The 23,539-nt window shown below is 41.0% G+C and overlaps 1 long non-coding RNA gene across 1 annotated transcript; it reads left to right on the top strand.

The window, feature by feature from the left end:
• Positions 1-382: 382 nt before the first annotated feature.
• LOC138965898 (uncharacterized) lies at positions 383-4,292 on the top strand. Its single transcript, XR_011455554.1, has 3 exons — positions 383-567; positions 893-1,577; positions 2,585-4,292. It is a non-coding gene; the product is annotated as an uncharacterized lncRNA (long non-coding RNA).
• The last annotated feature ends 19,247 nt before the right edge of the window (positions 4,293-23,539 follow it).

Raw genomic sequence — 23,539 nt, 5'->3', positions numbered from 1 at the left:
GTTTCTCTGGGTAACCTCTAACAACGTACAAACAATGTATCTTACCTAACTAAATCTCTATTTCCTTTCACTCAATCATTATCTTATCAATAATGAATCAATTCTAAAATGCATACAGTAATAATTACATGCACATTGTATAAAACAACAATCGTCCATCGTTCTTTCCCGATGAGATCTCGTGTAACACGTCGTCTAAAGTCAAGGCGATCGAAAGTGTTTGTTTATGTTTCTCTAGGTAACCTCTAACAACGTACAAACAATTTATCTTACCAAACTAAATCTGTATTTCCTTTCACTCATTCATTATCTTATCAATAATGAATCAATTCTAAAATGCATACAGTAATAATTACATGCACATTGTATAAAACAACAATCATTCATCGTTCTTTTCCGATGAGATCTCGTGTAACACGTCATCTAAAATGGCGTCGTCGAAGAGAAGATTATGTTCCACTGTGTTCGTATCGATCGCGTTCTCATGATACAAACGCGATTCCGAATAAAAACCATATGAACTGGTCAACAAAAGTATCCTGCTACGAACTGTGCAGTGGTTTTCTGGTAAGTACATTTTAACACAGTTAATATCATGACATTTGTCCACAAGTCTTCCAGTCATTGTCGACCTTCAAATTAGGGTTTCTTCACGTGCGTCGACGAAGAACACTTTTAGATCTGTATCACATGTTTCTCATTACGAAAGTTAGATCTGCAAATGTTCAGGTTAAAGTCTCATCTGTTACATGCACCCCCGCTTTCTAAAATTATGCTCCGCATAATATAACTAGATTTTAGAACATATCTGTAACTGGAAATTATAACTAAACCTGAAACTTGAGTGAATCACTCACATACTTCTGTTACTCTAATTTTTTTTATACTTCAGGATGATCGTGGTCTTCCCATCTTTTCTCTTCACGATCGAGGAAGAAAATGTATTCCTCACTTGGACCTGTGTCAAGGTCATTGCCTCATCGTACGGCAAGTACATCACCACTGGATGAAGTTTTGTTGTGGTGTTTTTCTTTTCTTCTTCATTAATTGAAACGTCACTGATTGTTTCGTACACCTGTGCCATCTGTAACATATTAATATATTGTGCTAATTAAGTTATTCATAGTCAATGTTTTCATATTTGTCAACCGTCCATATTACAATACACCCAGTATTACCCACTATCTTCTAAAACTAACCGAGACCGAGTAACATTGCTAGGATTGAAAACCTGCTACAGTACCTTCGTGCTTTATCATTTTCTTATCGCCTAACAATAACTCGACTCCTTGAGATCTCCACCTGTCCAATTTGAATAATTATCTTGACCTAGTGCCTCAAATTATTTTCACACAGGGATATATATATATGTCTCGAAACCAGCCTCAATTTACCTTGAGTTACGCTCCATCATACTAACTAACACAATCCATACGAAAGACGTATATGAAAATACTGTTTATGAATGACTATCTTTTGCACAATTTCATCACTATGTTCCAGGAAAACAAGGTGAAGTTAAGAACAGTTGAGTTTCCACTTCTCCATCCACGTCGGCACATTCTTTCTGTTATAAGGTAACAGTCTTTTTCTGTAGTACCATGATTGTTTCATATTTGATGTGAGTTGATGACCCAACGTTTGGATATGCCCTCTGTGCAAGTAGAAGAAGTTCATCAGAAAAGTCTGCCAATCCTTCATTTGGTACTCTTTTGCTATGCGGATATAGGAATGGTTCTATGAATATGGTAACTATCGAACAACCCTTCTCATCAAACATGATTTACACACCTATCACACAGGCACTAAAAAGGTCAAAAATCGCTCCCCATTGTCGCGTTGTATAGAGTGTTTTGGAAATGAATGAGAAGAAATGAACAATTCCAGTGATCTGAAGCAGATTACGAATACAGACATAAATAATTAGAACAAAAAACATAATAAATAATTTCTCAATCATATTGCACTCGCTTTTTTACAACTAAAAAAGTACCACTGGTTAATGATGGATGATATTTATTACTCCCGCAGTGGGGCACTGCGGTTATGAAATTAAAGGCCCCTCCTGTTTTTGGAACCGCAGGAGCTTTCTAGTTTGCTGTTAGGTAGATTTTTGGTTCCTCTTTCCTGTCATGCTCTCTTTTTCTTCATGAATTCTTTTCTTTTTTCTGCCTTCTTGCTCATTCACCTGTATTTTTTCCAAAAATCTCTTCTCTTGCCGCTTGTCTCGCGATTCATGTATAGTTTAATCTGTTAGTGTTCTGATGTAAGTCCAGCAGTAGATAGGTTAAGCCTATTTTAACATACTGGAAACTGGTAATCTTCCAGTAGGTATTAATTTAGTTTTACTAAAGCCTGCTGGGACACAAGTAATGGGTTAGTGCATTTGTAAACAGGAATCGCTTGACAAGTGGCCCCCTTCATCCCCCCCTTCCTCGTCCTGATATGGCTCTGCGTAGTCGGCTGGACGTTAAGCAACAAATAAACAAACAAACAAACGATATTTATTACATACGATACGATGAAACCTGTGATGGCAAGGTTCTTTACGATTCAATCAATGTAATGTCTTCTCTGTTTCTAGGAATCCCTCAGGAGAAGTCTTGATGGTGAAGTTGCGATGACCAGGCTTCCCGGTTGAAGATGTGCGATAGTCGATGTTTGATGACGTTGATGTAGATTATGATATATCTTCCAGGCTTTAAACTCGTTGGTTACAGAAGTCCCGTTATGCTCCAGTCATGGAGCGTAAAAGGTCACACGGTCACATGAACGTGCTCCAGAAGGTTAGAATAAAAGCAAAGAAAAATCCTTTCCTAGTTCAGGATTTTCCAGTTGATTAAAACGACACATGTGTCAATGATGATACGATCGGCTTATTGAAAGGTACGTACGATAGGTTAGTTAAATATCAGTCAGTTAGTTAAAAAAGCGTTCGCTCGAATGACGTTCCTCACCCTCGACCGACCAATCGAAGGCACGTTTCATAAACAAGCCATGGTAACACGAAGAAACGATCCATGACGACTCTACAACAACTTCTGATGAAAAGAACAAAACAATGGCGGAACCCTACGTCATTCAATAAAACGAATTACGTCATTGTTTTCAATGACGTGTAAATAAAACACAGGCGCCGGAACTAGCACGTGTCGCGACATCCCCCAGCTTAAGTGAAAAATCAAGAATGCAATTTGTCCGACTTACATTGAGCGACTGAGGTAATCTGCTCCGATATTTTCTTTGCCTGGAATGACTCGTACGGAGAAGTTGTACTCTTGGAGCTGTATGGCCCATCTCATCAGCTGTCCGTTTTCTGTCTTTGCTTTCTGTAAGTATTGCAGAGGCTGGTGGTCTGTTTCGATGACGAACTTTGTTCTAAACAGGCACTGCTCGAACTTCCGTATTCCCCATACTATTACCGTGCACTCCTTCTTAACGATGGCATATCGGCATTCTGTGAAAGTCGCACACTTTCTATCTTACAAACACGTGGGATCGTAAACAAATTTGTGAGGAAAAAAAGACCAAAGACTTTCGATAAAGTGATGGTGTAGGCAAACGATTGGAGTGACATAAAAAAATGACAACATGTTTCTATTGATGAAGACTTCATAAACATTTTGAAGAATGCATGACGACATAATTATATATACGCAAATATTTAAAAACAATCTCAACAGTTTTGTTATGATAAAAATGGAATGTTTAATGCATCCAAATGTTCGCCCCCACCGAGGGCTTCTTCATGGTGATAGATAGAAGATAATTAGATGATACAGCAAAGTGAATGGTGTGACGTAATACAAATCATATAAATTATGAATGGTGTGACGTTATATACTCGTATATATACGATATACCACTATTTTGAGGAATATCCCACTTTATGTAAAGACAAATAAGTAAATATCTTAGTTATTTGTGAGAGGAGAAAGTATTGAGAGATGTTATTTTAATCTACAGTCAATTGTCGAACATATCCAGTATTTGAACTCTGAATGAACTTGCTTGGAACATTCTGCTTTCAGTCTGTGCTAGGGAGGGAAGAGGTACCTATTTGATTGGATCTTGTAAATACGTCATTAGAAATTGAAGTGTCAATAAGCAATGTGCCTTTGACGTCATTTGTTCTTAGAGTGTTATATAGAATAAATAAAGTTTAAATTTGTGTGAGTGCGCTCAGTTCGCTCTCTCGTGCAGTCGGTCCCTTCTGCGGGATGGGTTACACCTTGGAGTAACGTGTTCGGCGGATGGGTCGGATTGCACGTGAGAGGGATCCTGTATCGTGTAGCAGTTGTGTGTGATTGGTCTAGTGAGTAAAATATTCCTACGCCTGGATATGTGATTGTTAGCTTTTTGACTCACATGCGAAGCAAAAGTGAGTCTATGTACTCACCCGAGTCGTCCGTCCGTCCGTCCCGGCGTCCGTCCGTCCGTCCGTCCGGAAAACTTTAACGTTGGATATTTCTTGGACACTATTCAATCTATCAGTACCAAATTTGGCAAGATGGTGTATGATGACAAGGCCCCAAAACACATACATAGCATCTTGCTTCAAGGTCAAGGTCGCAGGGGCCATAAATGTTGTCTAAAAAAACAGCTATTTTTCACATTTTTTCCCATTTTCTCTGAAGTTTTTGAGATTTAATACCTCACCTATATATGATATATAGGGCAAAGTAAGCCCCATCTTTTGATACCAGTTTGGTTTACCTTGCTTCAAGGTCAAGGTCACAGGAGCTCTTCAAAGTTGGATTGTATACATATTTTGAAGTGACCTTGACCCTGAACTATGGAAGATAACTGTTTCAAACTTAAAAATTATGTGGGGCACATGTTATGCTTTCATCATGAGACACATTTGGTCACATATGGTCAAGGTCACTTTGACCCTTATGAAATGTGACCAAAATAAGGTAGTGAACCACTAAAAGTGACCATATCTCATGGTAGAAAGAGCCAATAAGCACCATTGTACTTCCTATGTCTTGAATTAACAGCATTGTGTTGCATGACCTTGGATGACCTTGACCTTGGGTCAAGGTCACATGTCTAGGTAGGAAAAATGTGTAAAGCAGTTCTTAGTGTATGATGTCATTGCTAGGTTTAGCTGAAGGTCAAGGTCATGTAAAGGTCAAGGTCAAGCATGTGAGTCGTATGGGCTTTGTCTTTCTTGTGTATTCAGTGTAGTCAGTCAGCTTTTGTACACCGGCGCAGCAGCAGCAAAGTTTTTTGCCAGCAAAGCTGACTTGGAAATTTTTACTTAGTTCTTTTTACTTCAAAATTTTTATACACGGCAGTGCAAAATGACTGACAGAGACAGTTCCAAATTCAAGTTTGACAAGTGGGTCAAACAGCTCCCTTCTACGGTGGCAAAAATTTTGGTGGAGGCCGGCAAAGATTTTTAAGCAATGTGCCTTTGACGTCATTTGTTCTTAGACATTTCATTGTGTTACTTGAATTATATACTAAATTAAGCCACAGTTGAATTGAAGCTGGTTTATACCTTAATCAACTTAAATCGAATGGCTTTGAGTTTGGTATAACAGTCCTATTTTCACGAACACAGTTTCCATATCAACTAATTGCATTGACTTTAAGGGAGCAGTGACTATGAAAATAAGAAACGTTGTTACAGTGGAACTCCCTTTTAAGACCTAAACCAATATCTGAGCAAAGAGGGTCATGTGAAAAATGTTTTAGAATGACACATGTAATGAACATAAAGTCAGAACAACACAGTCTTGAAAGTGAAATATTTTAAAAATGTAGGGGTCTTAAAAAGAGTGTTCCACTTGCACTGAAGTTCACTGTACCCTTACACACCTATTTTAATTTACACAAACGACTTAACCTCAATACGCCACAAGTGTAACTACAACTGTAGTCACTTTGCAACGTTTAGACTCGAATGTATGTTAACATTAAATAGAGAACAAATAATGTTTTACATGTAATAAAACATGTAAAGCACACAATTAACAGACATGCATTTAATGCGATGAAATGAGCAAGCTAAAAAAGATTATTCCCCCCTCTGCTTCTTTACCTCTGTAAACTTGTAGAGCTAGTTATATTTCGATAATGACCCAGCAACCAAACAAATAACGAGCCAGCAACAGCCTGAATCCTCGATAGTGCAATGGGTTGAGAAGCTGTTCTGTTTCGGTACTACTTTTGCGACTGAAAAGTTCCGAACGCTCTTATACGTACGAAGTATACATCTCTGGAGCAAACAATACAAACATACCGCATTTAAATCAACAACTACAGGCCTGAACACATGAATCTCCATATAAAATCCACGAGTTCGGTTGTTTCCCTGAATCTAGATCTGCCGTGCACAAACGTTCATCACAAGCAAATTCCCAAGGCAAGTAACTCATACTTTGTCTAGCAACAAGAGTAGTTCCCCTTCTTTTTACTCAGTTTCTTCGACAACACTGACTGCAATCCGACGGTCAGTTTTCAACAATATTTCATTTTATAAACAGATCACACGCAACCAAATGCACACATCTCATCAATTTAAACAACATAAAGCGGTTTCATACACTATTTTCCCCAGAAAACTGAACTTCATACAGTAATTAACGTTGGAACACGGGTGCAAAAGTTCGTCTGCTAGTCCCATTTGACGAAAGAACATTATCCTGAGCAATACTAAAACATAAACAGAACACACAATATCTGCCTTTACCGCCACAGCTGAAAAACAGCATATCTCTGTACTTGATTTTAGTCCAAAACAGGGAAACTGACAAGAAGTGTTAACAGAATGGAATGATTTGCACGGAACTATACAACCGCGCATTAATCGATCGCCTGCGCAGGTTGACTGGTTGAGTGATTCGGATTCGATTAAGCTTTCGCAAAAAAACTCCTGTTTCCTTTGAATAACTGAAGAAAGGAGAAATAAAGAGGTTACACACCTCGTCTCAGTGATTATTAAAAATAATGGTCTCAGTTCGCGGTCATGAAAAAGCTCGCTGAAGCTCGCATTTTTCATGATCCGCTAACTTCGACCATTATTTTTAATAATCACTGAGACTCGGCATGTAACCTCTACGTATTCAACACTCTTCATTCTGAAACAAGCAAGATGCGGTACCATGCAATGATCTTTCATCAAATTTTAAAATCAGCAATTGAAGGAACAAGGCCAGTCTTGTTTGTTGAAGTAATACAAAATAATGACATTTCTCTGAATGATTTGTTTGTTATGGTACCTTCATCAAGTATTGTGAGATCACCAGAAGCATGGTTCTCTGCGAGCCTGTAGACATAAACTGCAAGGTCGCCATCATAGACAATGTTGTACCAATCTGGGTAGGGTAACCAGGTACTGCATGCGTCCCAGGTAAGGTGTCCTGATGTCATGGTTCATTTGATAATAGATGACTCTTTCCCCCCCTGAAGATTCCTCTTGTGTTTTGTCTCTTGTTGTCATGCACCAAGTGAGTCTTTGATTAGACATAGACATAGAACACTTTATTATTTCAACGAGGAGAAACTCAGGTGTGGTGTATACAGCATTACAATAAACAACATAACACGTAAGAACATAAATGAACTGTCGAGGTGCAAATAGTCCACTCATAATAGTCGAGATTATGACGACAATATCAAAAAAAATCTCTCTCTCTCTCTCTCTCTCTCTCTCTCTCTCTCTCTCTCTCTCTCTCTCTCTCTCTCTCTCTCTCTCTCTCTCTCTCTCTCTCTCTCTCTCTCTCTCTCTCTCTCTCTCTCTCCATTCGTATCACATTACGTGACAAGCAGACGCGCGGGCTCATTGGCGCATGGAATCAATATATATAAGAACATAAATAAAATCAATACATAAAATAAAATACAGTGCCCAGGACGTGGGGCAGATTCAAAACAGTCTCAGAGAAAGGTTCTATCTCCACCGCTCCACATTGGGAAGAACACAGGTACTCTTCTGACTGTGCACGTCAACCAGCCCGACCATTCTCTCGGTGATATGGAGTGCATTGTGATCGATAGAGTCTTTTGTTCGACCCGGGATGAGAGGTGGAAAAAAGAGTCTTTCTGGATTGCAAGATTAAAACGTTGGTGCCGAGTGGACTCAATTCTGATCCGTAAACACTCTATTACAGCTTTCGTTTAGACCGTGCAATGTGTGTGTGTGTGTGTGTGTGTGAGAGAGAGAGAGAGAGAGAGAGAGAGAGAGAGAGAGAGAGAGAGAGAGAGAGAGAGAGAGAGAGTTTGTCACCGGAGAAGGTTTTCGGAATGTTTATTAAAATTCCATGAGCATGAAGATGTCTAAATCTTAGTGTATCTTCTCTATTGATCTTCGAATACATATAGTTGTGATACATATTGTTTATTTATTCTGTCCGAAGGGTTGTATCTTTATGCAAACCTTTGGCATAAACAAATGTGTTAAAGTACTTACGCTTAAGTGAAGAGACATTAGAATGATACTGTTGCCTGTTCACTGCGCGAAAAAGTATCCATTTTGTTCGAACTTTGAAATTACGTTACTTGCGACGAATACGTCACTACAAGATACGTATACCTTCGACGCAATAACTTTGGAATTCGCACGTGCACATTTTGGGTCCTGATTTGGCCTATTATGGTCCGCTGGACCCGAAAAGCAACAGGTAACTAACTAACGTGTACATTTGTTTTTATTACAACTGTGACAGGGGAGGCTACCGCTCCTTTCGCAGCAGACTCTGCACCCGAGTTGTTGGCCTTTAAGTCAACACCGGTGGATTATGGAATTCTGTTTGTGATGGGGTCTGGTGTTTTCCGATTGTCTGTATGTTCATGGAAACCTTCGGGTTTGCATAACAGTTTTTATAGGCTAAGAAATTAACCCTAACATTTTCAATCCTGTTTGGAGCATGTTCTGTAGAATGAGCATAACTTTCCTGAAAGACAAACTAGAACGCTAACATTTTCTGTGCAAATCATGCAGAGGCCACTTGTGTGTGTAAATAAATTTTATGAAGATTGCTTTATTTTTGTCCAATTTACGACGTTTTGTGTGGGTACTCTTTTTTTGGGGGGGGTCACCCTGTATAATATGTATTCTCCTTATAACGTACCAACAAGGAAGTTCAATGCGTTTCTATAAAATGTGAGTAAGTGTGTGGCCGTTTCCCCCTCTTTTTTGTGTTCAGAAAAATAACTTTCTTTCATCGTTTTGTTTTTAATTTTTAAGTTGGTCGTAATTCTGGCCGTGTTTCAATTGAAGCTATGGGTGCTCAGTAGCGCTCTCTCCACACCTTTCTTCCCAATAACTTTGGTAGGATACGCTACACAAACAGCACCGAAACACCAGACTGATAGCAGAAATACTTTGCTCAAAATAGAAGAGACTGACAAGAATAGTGTGCTTCCTGCAATCTTTCTATCCGTACTGTGTCATTCTAATGTCTATGTCCTGGTCCAATATGTCCATGTTGATGTCTATGTTAATGTCCTCGTTCATTCCACGGTCTGTGTCCATGCTCATGTCTATATCCCGGTTCAATATGTCCATGTTGATGTTCATGTGGATGTTCATGCATGTCCGTGTGTATGTCTATATCCATGTCCATGTTGATGTTCATGATGATTTTCATGTCACTTCCATTGTTCATATCAATGTGTGTCCAAGCTCATATGTCTATATCTTTTTTTTCCATGATGTCCATGTTCATGTTAATGCCCATAACTATGTCTTTGTGCATGTTCATGTCATTGTCTGTGTCTGCTTATGACACTGCCCTTACCCATGTCCCTGTCAATAGCTATTCCTCTGACTATAGCGGCCCTTGTACGTTACACAAAACAGCCTCATTGTGCACTCCATGCAACAAACACCAAAATTGGCAGAGACAGGCAGTTTTATGTATTTATCAAACTCTGATACAGGGCCATCGTGAAAAATTAGTTTAAAGGTGTTTTTTTAATACAATTTCAAAATGGCCGCCACATGTAATTTAGCACAATTATTAATTTATGTTCAGTTGATGCTACAAGCACCAAATTTGGCAGGGAGGTACAGTTTTATGTACTTGTCAAGGTCTGATACAGGGCCACCAAAATAAATTTGTTTAAAAGATTATTTTAATGCAATGTTCAAAATGGCTGCCACAAAAAAAGTCTAAAATTGTAGATTTGCGTTCATGTAGTGCAACAACCCTCAAAATTGGCAGAGATGCACAGTTTTCTGAACTTATTAAGTTCTGATACAGAGCCACTTAAAATATGAATATTTGTTGGTTATTTAAAGCATAATTTCAAAATGACAACCACGGGAATCCCGCAGTGGGGCACTGCGGTTATGAAATTAAAGGCTCTGATACAGAGCCACTTAAAATATGAATATTTGTTGGTTATTTAAAGCATAATTTCAAAATGACAACCACGGGAATCCCGCAGTGGGGCACTGCGGTTATGAAATTAAAGGCCCCTCCTGTTTTTGGAACCGCAGGAGCTTTCTAGTTTGCTGTTAGGTAGATTTTTGGTTCCTCTTTCCTGTCATTCTCTCTTTTTCTTCATGAATTCTTTTCCTTTTTCTGCCTTCTTGCTCATTCACCTGTATTTTTTCCAAAAATCTCTTCTCTTGCCGCTTGTCTCGCGATTCATGTATAGTTTAATCTGTTAGTGTTCTGATGTAAGTCCAGCAGTAGATAGGTTAAGCCTATTTTAACACACTGGAAACTGGTAATCTTCCAGTAGGTATTAATTTAGTTTTACTAAAGCCTGCTGGGACACAAGTAATGTCATCCCCCCCTTCCTCGTCCTGATATGGCTCTGCGTAGTCGGCTGGACGTTAAGCAACAAATAAACAAACAAACAAACAAACAAACAAACAAACGGGAATACATGCAAACGCACATGCTGGAACGTAACTGAAGGAACACAAGAAGTTTAGAGCAATGTAGCTTGATTTACCTAGTGTTGGGGGTTGTTAGCAGATGCACACACACAGTTGCAGAGGGCAGTACACCGTAGTCCGGCTTTGCAGCATTTGCAGCGTTGGGTTCTGCATGACTTCTTGCAGGCACACTTGAGAAGCTCGCGGCATGCTGTAGATGCTGCAGGGCTGATGGTCCAAAGGGGTTGCCACTCTCCGTCATTGTTTTTCCAACCCCATTCAGAGGGATTAGGCAATGCAGGTGTGGGATTTTCTGCCTGGCCCCAAATGTAGCTGCCTTGATAGACTGCCCTTTTGATATGCTGTAGCAGAGCATCGCTTGTTGGTGGAATGTTTTCAATCTGCCTGGTTTTCTTGATGAAGAGATGTCTTCTGGCGCTGTTGACATCCAGGCAGTTACTAGCTTTGTCGTAGAGGAGCACAACAAACCTCTCCAACACAGCTCTGTCATCAGGTGTCAAGGTACACGGAGGCGTTGACAGCCGAAGGAAAGTTTCAGTCACATCATCGAACACACTCCACACCTCCCAAGCCTTCTTCTTACTGATGCCATTGAAAAATGACACAGTGTCGCACCCAGTAAAACTGTGGAAAAGAGAAAGGCAGGATGATCTGGTGGGACCAAGGTTCCTGGCAATAAGGTGAGCAGGAATGTGCCGGAAGTCTTTGCCAACACCCATCGCCACCCAAATTTCGTGGTCAGGATAGCGTGATGCAGAGGCGACGGCGAGGACAACAACATCTGTGTCGGTGGTGCGAAGCAAGATGTGTTTGCTGTCCTTTGCTGCATCCACTAGGTGTGTCATTATCCTACTGTCGGCTTCCTCATGGGTGCAAGGAGACAGTGCACTAAGCTCAACAGGGACATTGGAAATGGCAATAGAACCCTGGGTGGTGACAATGGTCTTCTCAGTGGGAATTCGCAGGAGACACTGTGCCAGGTACTTAAAGAGCTCCGTTTTGTTGTCATCTACCCTGAGGAATGTGTGCCAGTTGGGTGGTATGGCGCCTGTTGGTGTGACACGCTTTCTCTTTCCCTTGCCCCTCACCTCCCTTGCAGTCTTCTTCAGGCTGTCTGTCCTGTACATATCCCATATCACATCCAGGCGGAAAACTGTTTGCAGCAAGAGGGTGATGTGCGGCAAAAACACATCCTCTGCATATGCACGAAATGTCTTTGCTGCCCCAGGCCGAATCATGTGCACGATTGCAGCGCCATCCAAAATCAGAACATCTGCATCAGAACGCACTGCTTCAGGCGGTGACAATTGCTCCAGGCATTCCATCAGGCGTGATTTCAATCCCGGCCTTATTTGTCCTTCAGAGGAAAGTGATGGAGGGGTACTGTGATTTTCATGCTGGAAGAAGTCGTCGAGTCCTCCTGGGCGGGTCTGGCATGCAATATAGAGCCTGGAAAAGAGACTGTTGTTCTTTTTAAGGATGGAAAGTTTGCAAGTTCCAGTGCCTTTCTTCTTCCGCTTTGTGCCAGCAATAAGGACCATGTTGTTGCGCTTGATAGGGTCAGAGAATTTCTTGGTCTTTGTCTTGAGCCTATCTTCCACAAATGATGTGTACTGCTGCATCCCGGTCGTCAACATGGATTTCATGGCCTCATGCGTCGCAGCACTGATGATCTCAGTGCTCTGAAGAGTGAGGAAATCGCATGTTCGCTCAGCAAAAGGGTTTCCCGCCTCCTTTATGACATCAATGATTTTTGTGACGTTGTCAGCAAAATCCACTTGGAAGGCCAAGCTTTGCTCATGATGGCCAAGTTTCTCCGAGTCTTTCTCAGGAGGGCTAAGGGTCCGTTGAAATTCCTGGATGACGCGTGCAATTTCAGGGCCACTGACCATCCACCGTCCCAAAGCAGCTGGATTACCTGTCAAGCCAACGGCCCCACCATCACCTTTCACAATCGCATTATTCTGTTCATGTGCATGATCCAGTGCCAGTCTTGAAAATGGCCTTCCAGTCTTTTGCAGGACAAAGTGGCCTTGTTGGAATTCATGGCTAACAGACTCAATGGCACTGATTTTTTTCATGTCATTCACATGCACAGACATCCACCTTGCATAGTTATGCTGGTCTAATGCAAAGAACACTGGCACCATTTTCGCGATGTACTGCTGATACAACATGAAGTCACCACTTCTCACGGAAGACAGAAAAGCAAGCACAAGAACTTCTAATTGCATGATCAAAGCCCAGAAGTGAAACGTTGGACTGTTCTCCGTCATGACGACTTTCCACTCATCCACAGGCATGATCTTCTCCCCAAGAGCTTGGCATGAGAGACGATATTGCTCATAGGCAGCATTCATCAGTTGGTAGAGGGCACATACTGTAAGCTGATGAGCATGCCGGGTCTTGGTGACATGAGCAGCTGACAAGAAGGAGTCTGCAGTACCAACCGTAGTCACACCAGCCTGTACAAGGACGTCTGTCCAGCCACTGTCACGCAGGAGACTTCCAAGGGCTTTCAAAAAAGCCATCTCGGTGTGAAGTCCTCCCAAAACGATGGTCATTCTGCTTTCTCCATAAAAATCAGGATGCCTCCACTGAATTTGTTTGGCAAGGGCAAAGAGAGGCCCTCTGCAACTGTGTGTGTGCATCTGCTAACAACCCCCAACACTAGGTAAATCAAGCTACATTGCTCTAAACTTCTTGTGTTCCTTCAGTTACGTTCCAGCATGTGCGTTTGCATGTATTCCCGTGGTTGTCATTTTGAAATTATGCTTTAAATAACCAACAAATATTCATATTTTAAGTGGCTCTGTATCAGAACTTAATAAGTTCAGAAAACTGTGCATCTCTGCCAATTTTGAGGGTTGTTGCACTACATGAACGCAAATCTACAATTTTAGACTTTTTTTGTGGCAGCCATTTTGAACATTGCATTAAAATAATCTTTTAAACAAATTTATTTTGGTGGCCCTGTATCAGACCTTGACAAGTACATAAAACTGTACCTCCCTGCCAAATTTGGTGCTTGTAGCATCAACTGAACATAAATTAGGAATTTTGCTAAATTACATGTGGCGGCCATTTTGAAATTGTATTAAAAAACACCTTTAAACTAATTTTTCACGATGGCCCTGTATCAGAGTTTGATAAATACATAAAACTGCCTGTCTCTGCCAATTTTGGTGTTTGTTACATGAAGTGCACAATTCGAACACATATAAGGGCCGCTACTATGCTATTGTCTGTATCTGTTTACATCCTAAGAATCTTTAAGAAACAAAAACTTCTTTGTTTCTGTAGAACAATGGTGACTGCGCGTGAGAGCGATGAATAAAAAGACCAACGAATGCTGTACTCAGTGAACAAAGAAGACAAAACAAACACCGGTGTAACACGAGAAAATTACTCCCACGAGATTTTTACTCCGGAGTACAAATTTCATGTTACACCGGCGACGTTTCGATCTCAGGGTCTTATTCAGGCACTTAAACGAATCAGAAAAAAAAACCCAGGACAGACGATAGAACAGAGAGAAGAACTTCTTTACTAAAAAATTCTTCTGATACGATTAAATGAGTAATAATTGTGTTAATAACGAGAAAAAAATAATAAAATAGAATAAAGGAAGGAATTGGAAAATTCGCTGTTTAGTTTATTTGCTTCTTCTCTCTCTCTTTCTCCGTTTCCTACTCCTCTTCCCTCTGCAAGTCAGTGTGGTCAAATAAAAGCCTGGGCAAAACATATTTGCCTGTGGATAATGTTTGATAACTCGTGGAATGCTGGATCAATTGCAATGAGAGGGATGAGAAGGCAAATGATCCTGTCACAGGAAACACAATCCGACAGCAGGATCTCAGCCTCAACCGCTGTGCTCGCCGACGGTATAAAGGAACAATCTACGTTGAGAGATCTGTTATACATTATTTCTGTGGGGGAAAATTGCTTGTTGACCAATGTTTGCACCATGGTTTTCCTTGCGGTGTGGATGGTTATTCTTTTGTTTTGGGTCAGATCTGCTTTGATTGCCATATTTTTCATTAAAGTCGCCAACTTGTTGACGCCAACTCTCTGTTATTTTAACCATGTTGTGCCTGGTTTGAGGTTGGGGACAGTTGTGGTCGCGATGTAGAAGGGGTCGTCTTCTCTGGGCGATATTCAGCATACAGCCTGTAAGTTGCCACTGGGCATCTTGTCGGATCTTGGGGTGTTGCCCACACTGTTGGTCGTACAGCTCTGATGTTTGTGACATGTTTCCCTGTCCTGGTCTTTGTGGATCTTTCGTTGTAACTGAAACATTAGTCAGTAATTGTTTCTTCCTTTTCTACTAAACCTTAAAAAATGTTGATATTTTTGTTATGTTGCATGCTGTTAGTGTTAGCATGATATTTCAGGGTTGCTATAAATTTTTCTCTGTGTGGTACTTTTGCATATATAAATATTATTGCACTATAGTTTAATCCAGTTACCCATTCCGCCCTGATATGGCCCTTCGTGGTCGGCTGGGCGTTAAGCAAACAAACAAACAAACAAGTTACCCATTATTTTGCGGCGAGTAATTGAGAGAAGTATAATTGTGAAATACCATAAAGCCAACTGCTTTTAAGGTCTTGCTATAGGTACAATCAATAATTATAAGCATTTATTAGTTGGGAAAAATACAAGCCTGCTGTTGTGCTTTTATTTCTTAGGCATACATATCCCATATAATGTTAGCTGTGATTGATCATTCGGATCCAAATAATTATCGGCCGATAGCCTTAACCAGCTGTCTTTGCAAAACGATGGAGAGACTGGTGCATGAGAGGTTGCTGTGGCACTTGGAAAGGATCAACGCTTTGGACATAGTCCAGTGTGGTTTCCGAAAACATAAAAGTACAACGGATCATTTGATTCGTTTTGAATCGTTTGTTCGTAACGCTCTGGTAAGCGGAGAGCACGTTGTGTCCGTCTTGTTCGATTTGGAAAAGGCGTATGACACAACATGGAAGCATAGTATTTTTTCAGATCTTAAAACCTTAGGGTTTGATGGGAATCTTCCCATTTTTATTTCAAATTTTCTTACCGAAAGGGAGTTTAAGGTCCGAGTGGGTTCTACTTTCTCCGATTCTTTTGAACAGGAGATGGGAGTTCCTCAAGGGAGTATTTTATCACGGTTACTTTTTAACATTAAAATCAATAACATCGTCAAGCACGTCCAGTCTGGCATCGACAACTCTCTTTTTGTTGATGATTTTCAAATTTCTGCCAAGGGAAGAACACTAGCTGGGGTTGAACGGCAGCTTCAGCTGTGTGTTTCCAAAATTCAAGAATGGGTTCAAGAGAACGGGTTCAAATTTTCCCTGACTCAAACAGAATGTATTCATTTCCACAGGAAAAAACATCAAGTTCTTCAGCCTTCTCTTTTTATAAACAACCATAAGATTAAAGTTTCTAAACAAGTCAAGTTTCTTGGTCTGATTTTTGACAGCAACCTTACTTTTTTACCCCACATCAAATATTTAAGAACCAAATGTCAAAAGGGTCTCAACGTTCTCAAAGTTATAAGTCACACGGATTGGGGGGCTGACAGAGCAACATTGTTGTGTCTGTATCGGTCTCTTGTCCGTCCACAGCTAGACTACGGTTGTATTGTTTATGGTTCTGCAAAGAGAAATGTCCTCAAGGCCTTAGATCCCATCCACCATCAGGGTCTGAGAGTTTGTTTGGGTGCTTTTCGCACAACACCAGTGGATAGTTTGTATGCCGAGTCGCGAGAACCTCCTCTGGAGATCCGCAGACTTCGGCTTTCCATGAACTATTACCTAAAGCTAAAGGCAAACCCCGAAAACCCTGCTCATGAATGTGTTATTAAACCCATTCTGAAGGACACATTTTTAGCCAAACCTACTGAAATACCAACTTTCGGCATACGTATGCTTTCTGAATGTGAAAGGGCCGTTATAGATATTGATTCTGTCTGTGACGATCCTTTGACAACCAACACTCCACCCTGGCAGTTAGAAAACCCAACCGTCAATTTTTCCCTAACTTCTTTCAAGAAGAATGAAACCTCGGTCTTTAGGCAGCTGTTTCTTGAGCAGTGCTCAAAGTACACAGAGTATGAATTTATTTTTACTGACGGCTCTCTCAAAGACGATTCAGCTGCTGCGGCAGCAGTTTCTAACAAGAACTTACATCAACCACTTCAACTCAGGCTCCCTAATGGTTCGTCTGTGTATTCGGCGGAACTTAGGGCCATCATCTTGGCATTAAAATTAATTTATCAATCCAGACATCAGTCTTTTTTGATTGTATCTGATTCGCTTTCAGCTCTTGAAGCGATATCCACCAGAAAGTTTTTTCATCCTTTTTTAGTCGACATTCACGACCTTCACACTAAACTTATTTCTGAAGGCAAGATTATCAATTTTGTGTGGGCGCCCAGTCATATGGGCATACACGGCAACGAGGCTGCTGACAAGGCAGCAAAGGATGCTCTAGATTTGGCGGTTCCTTGTCTTCCTGAGCAGTCTGTTCCTTTTACTGACTTGCGTCGGAAGACCCTTTGTTACAGCTTAAAACTCTGGCAAGACCGTTAGTCTACCTGCACGGAAAACAAATTGTATAAAACTCTTCCTGACCTGTTAAAGCCACTTCCTTTAGTGGCTTTAAATAGAAAAGAAGAAAGTGTTTTGGCTAGGTTAAATACTGGTCACACTTATCTCACTCATGTTCATCTACTTAAAAGAGAAGAGGCACCATGGTGCCACGCCTGTGATACCGGTTTTACTGTGAGTCATTTTATCACGGAGTGTGCTGATCTGTATGATCAACGAGAAAAGTATTTTGGCACCTCGAGCTTGAAAAGTATTTTTACAGAGGTCAGCTCTACAGCTCTTTTGGGGTTTTTAAAGGAGTCTGGTCTTTATTTTAAGATTTGCATTTTAAAACAACCTAATTTATTTGACGTATAGGGTTTTGTTTTGACTTTTTTGTTGCCTTCGGGTGACGTTACGGATTTTATGTATTAGAATTGTTTTAATCTAAAAATGTGTAATGATTAACTTGTGGGGTCCTGCTTTGGCCTATTATGGTCCGCTGGACCCGAAAAGCAACAGCTAACTAACTAAGCTGTGATTATGTGATCAGAATTTGTTTGGGCTTGGAAGTTTCATTCATGCTGCGCTTGTTATTTTGATCTGCATGACTAAATATCTGTCGTTGTTTGTGACAAACCCTGGCTCTCACTGTAGTATAGTCTAGGGAGTTATACTACTTGCACACTGTGATCGCCGTTATTTTAGGTTCTAGTCGATCTATTATGAGTCGGGTTAAACTTATATGTGTATTTAGGTGTACGTGTAAAAGAAAGTGAGAATGATAGTCGAAAGGAGTTCTATGAGGAGTGGTCAACTGAGACTGATGAAAAAGTTAAAGTATCAATTTAATGATTGCCAAAACAGATGGGTATGATGTGACTTAATACTGTTCGTTACTTATCCTTCTCATCCAATTAGGCATGGGTCCGTTCAAGAGTGTCTATGCACCTTCCACATTCGACCGTAAATGTCCTAGTTCATTACACCAACTTGGGTTCTTCTACTTGAGGATGCTACCACGTTAGCGGGATCTCGTGATCAGCGTCCAATTCCCACATTAGCACACAATCGGGTAGTACTGTTAGGTTCTCAGGCAGTAGAGCTGATGCCTCCCCTGTCTGTCTTGCACTGCGGGAGCCTGGATGGCTTCGGCGTTCACGTAAGATAGAGCTATTATCACACCGTCTGAGGTAGGTACTGCTCGGCGATAAATGCGTGTTGAAGACTTTCCTTCCTCGAAGTCCGCTGGGATCTCCCTCTCACACGATGTAAGTGCGCTGTGAGTTCTGAACTGCTTGGCTCCGGGGTAGAGATGATCGGCACTCTGGAATGACTATTGAATCCATGCGTTCTGGCGTCGGCGAGGAAGGGATGATAAACTGTCACGATGAAGGACTCCAGTGAGGTTCCGGAGTTATGAGATGCTTGGATGATGAAGGAAGGAGGGGTTGGAGTTGGGAAGAAGCCTCGAGGATGATGGCTTGCCTCCGGAAGAAGGGTTGAACTTGTTTTTGGCTTGGGAAGCAGAGTTGAACGTTGAAATGAACTTGTTCTTGAACGTCGAACATCAGTTGAACTGGTTATTGAACCTGGACCAAAGAGAAACATATGTTAATATCAGCAGTCCTAACTTTCCCAAACAATAAACATACACACACAATTTCACAAATTCATCAGCCTTCAGTTGACTAACGGATGATGATGAAGATGGCTGTCCAGATTTCCACCGGTCAAACCCTGCATTGAAATGACAAATCCTATTAGAATGCGCCACCGGATTCGTGCCGCTCGAAGACCTCCGGGTACATCGTTGTGTGCTGCATATGTTGCTATAGATGCCAACAGGTAAACTCACCTCAAACAGGTCCTCACGGCCCCCCACAAGAAAAGAGCCTGCCCTTTCGTTCTCAAATGTTCCAAAAGACAGTTGGTACTTCTTCTTTTTGGATGAGCACTGACTTGTGAAGGTCCACTCACAATCTAGTTCCATTCATTCAGTCAAAACAAAACACCACAGTACAAATTACTATTCTTTTATTTGACCACAAGCATCGCTTTCCTTTGGCGATATTACAATATTCATAATACTTGTATCGATGCGAGCAAATGTCAAAAGGTGGAAAGTATTACGTCTTCTTGTCATGACGTCATATTTTTTTTTATGACGAGACGGCAGCTGGTAATAGTCTCGGTCCTCCGAGATGAAACAGCTGATCCAGTCTCGGCAAAGTAGTCTCGTGGTCTACGAGAATAATACTGTAGACTGTCCAAAAGCGTCACATTGTTATAATACAAATCGTTTTACCTCAGGTACTCCTTGCCAGATGAATCTTTTCCTAGAGTGACATCTCCCCATTTCATCTGATGGTGGTCAGTAACTGCTCTTAGACCAACGTGTATGCAGTTATTCCACCACAGGGTGTTCAGGAGAGATTCTGCAGTAGTTTGGCCCAGTTGGTTACTTTCGTAGAGAGTGTTTATTTCCTCTTCCGTGAGAGCTTCAGCACTGTATTGCATGTTCTCCTTGCCTGCATTTTTTAGCGCTTTTAGTTTGGCATTTAAGGTCTGTTGAGCTTGCTGGAAAGAAGGGGAACGATTGATGTCATGTGGGTACGATTTGCTTTTAAGGTGTCGGTGAATGCTTCCCCAGAAACTTCGCATCGACGTTGCTTCATAATCTGTCCCGTCTGCTTTTTTCAGTGCGATGAAGTAGTTTGAAAGAATTTCATTGAGGGAGGATGGTGAATTTCGAGCTCTGTGTTCGGCAACTTTTCTTGAATTAAGGTTTTTTGACTCACATGCGAAGCAAAAGTGAGTCTATGTACTCACCCGAGTCGTCCGTCCGTCCGTCCGTCCGGCCGGCCGGCCGTCCGGCCGGCCGTCCGGAAAACTTTAACGTTGGATATTTCTTGGACACTATTCAGTCTATCAGTACCAAATTTGGCAAGATGGTGTATGATGACAAGGCCCCAAAAAACATACATAGCATCTTGACCTTGCTTCAAGGTCAAGGTCGCAGGGGCCATAAATGTTGTCTAAAAAACAGCTATTTTTCACATTTTTCCCATTTTCTCTGAAGTTTTTGAGATTGAATACCTCACCTATATATGATATATAGGGCAAAGTAAGCCCCATCTTTTGATACCAGTTTGGTTTACCTTGCTTCAAGGTCAAGGTCACAGGAGCTCTTCAAAGTTGGATTGTATACATATTTTGAAGTGACCTTGACCCTGAACTATGGAAGATAACTGTTTCAAACTTAAAAATTATGTGGGGCACATGTTATGCTTTCATCATGAGACACATTTGGTCACATATGATCATGGTCAAGGTCACTTTGACCCTTATGAAATGTGACCAAAATAAGGTAGTGAACCACTAAAAGTGACCATATCTCATGGTAGAAAGAGCCAATAAGCACCATTGTACTTCCTATGTCTTGAATTAACAGCTTTGTGTTGCATGACCTTGGATGACCTTGACCTTGGGTCAAGGTCACATGTATTTTGGTAGGAAAAATGTGTAAAGCAGTTCTTAGTGTATGATGGCATTGCTAGGTTTAGTTATTTGACCTTGACCCTGAATGTCAAGGTCATGTCAAGGTCAAGCATGTGAGTCGTATGGGCTTTGCCCTTCTTGTAGTAGCTTAATCTGGAAAGTCCATGTCAAGTTCTTCGAGCACATTTTGGGGCGTCAGAATGTGGTCAATGTCAGGGTCTGATGGCAGACTTGCAAATTTTTGTACATTTATTCTATGGATTTTGCGTCTGGTGCCGTTTGGGGTCACCACAACCAGTATAGCGAAGCCAAGTGGCCTTGAAACACTCTTAACTACCCCTTCCTCACCTCCGTTGATCTTTACTAGGTCGTTCACCTTAATGAGAGACAGGATTTGTTTTGGACGTTTCTTTGGTGCCAGACAAACAGTCGTTGCTACGATGCAAGGGAGTACTCGTTGTTTTGTTTTTGGTTTGCAGCCATTAGCATTGTGATAGTGTTCGACTGTTCAAACTAGTGTTATGCACGGGTTAATAAAACTGCGGATAGAACTCTTTAGCAGCAAAGCAATTAAGAGTGTATTACAATCTACCTTTAAGCATATTTCTGATTGGATTCAGATTGTGCCAGCTTAAACTTTAGTTTTTATCTGTGTGCTGTCCGTGTGCAAGGGAGACTACTCTTTTGTTTTGGTTTTCATGGCAGTGTTTCGTACTGTATGTAACAGAGTATGTTCTTGTAAACCGGTCTGCAGTACTTTGGGACACGGAGAAAACGTTCGAAACAGTATTGAGGGAGCACATTTTCTTTCTGTTGTGTTGCATATTCTTTTTTGGATTATTCCTAGGGTAGCGATGCTTGTCGACACACGGATAGCAAACAGAGAATGAATAGGTTCGATCGTTCGCTAGCATCTGTGTATCTTGAAAGTTGAATGTTCGTTTTTTTTCGACCTGCATTGCTTTCATAATGAACGAAACGTTTGTTTATTGCATCCCACACATCAGATCAGTTCCGAGATTCATTTTTGCGTGCAACTGATATGGTTTTCTGAGCCGTGCGATACGATTTTGGAACTTCGTACAAATGTCACATTGTTCGGCGTGAGGTCAAAGGTCGGGAGGAAAGTAGTTCTTTGACCAAATCGGAATCTGCACTATCATGTATTTTTTTGAGTCCATGATGTATTTATTGAGCTATGAAAATTCAACATATATACCCATACTGAAGTAACAGAGACAAAGAAGCAGCTCATTGGATATATGTGTGTTAAAAGTTGCTTAAAAATTAATCCAGATCCAAACATCACATCATCCAGGTATATATTTAGGTTATAACATAAGGAAGGATACGTTAAACACCAAATAAAGAAAGAAAGATAAGGAAGGATGTCCAGGTGTTTTAGAGTCTTGACGTTCTGCGTGCCGACAGAGGTTTTCCGTAGCTGCTGAACTGAAAGACTGTCTTTTCAGCTTGCTGTCTGAGAATCAGCTTCCTGACGGACGGCTATGTCTTCAAAGATTTCTTCTTCTCTTCTCCACGAGGGTGTTGATTCTATTCAGTACCTGATCCACCGTTTCAGGTTTCTGCCATAGGCCGTAGTACAGTATTTGTTGCACTGCAATTTTTTCTAACTCCTTCTTCGCCTTCGCTCATAGTTTTTCTGCAAGGATCAGCCTCCGCCCTTCTTCAAACTTCTTCCGTTTCTTCAGGTACGCTTTAAAAGAGATTACGATGGTAAACAAAATGTGAAGTACAAAATGTAAAAGTGATGACTTTTTAGAACCTTCTTTTTACAGTGTTAGACGTACCTGATTGTTAATAGTATGGAAGTCACCATGTGAACTGAAAAAGGAAACACACGTGCATCGTTCTCGAATCGCATTAACATGCTGAAAAGACAAAAAACAATAATAACCAACCAACCAACCAATCAAGCTCCTTCACTATCTCCAGGTACTTCTTTCTCGCCCTCCTTCCTTCTTTGCGTGACTTGTCTAGGTGTAGCATTCTTTGTTCAAGTGTCAGGGACTTGACACATTCAGCAATTGTGTTGATACTGAACATGATGTAAGCCTCGTTACAAAGAGTAGTGGCTGCAGATTGATACCGAGTCAGAGCGTCCAGTAGGGCAAACGCACGTTCTGGATATTTATTCTGCATTGGGACAGATCTGGTTTCACTTACCAATGCTTCATTAGGTTCTGCCAAACAAACTCGACAAAGGCGATCACTTATATCTGTCTAAAGAAGAACCTGTCACGCAGTAAACAAAAGCTGCAGAACAGCACACGTCTCGCCATCAAAAGGAAGAAATGCTCTTGAACGTCAAAGTTGGAAGTTGTTTGGACTCTGTTGGAAAGTTGCAGACGTTCGTGAAGAAATCCGTTATGTTATCAGCACGAAAGAACAGAAGTTCAGCGTTGAAACATTAAATGTTGAATCTGTACCTCCCAAATTGCACAAGGAGCTTCCATAATTGAGGTTGTTCACAGTTGTGTCTGTCGTACGGAAGTTATAAAATGTTGATGGGTTTTGTTTTGGGTTTATTTTCCGGGGGGGGGGGGGACATTTAATTGAAGTACTGATTTATGAA

The sequence above is a fragment of the Littorina saxatilis genome, linkage group LG5, assembly GCF_037325665.1.
Source record: "Littorina saxatilis isolate snail1 linkage group LG5, US_GU_Lsax_2.0, whole genome shotgun sequence".
Taxonomy (NCBI): Eukaryota; Metazoa; Mollusca; class Gastropoda; order Littorinimorpha; family Littorinidae; genus Littorina; species Littorina saxatilis.
This window is presented reverse-complemented; position numbering and strand designations above follow the sequence as displayed.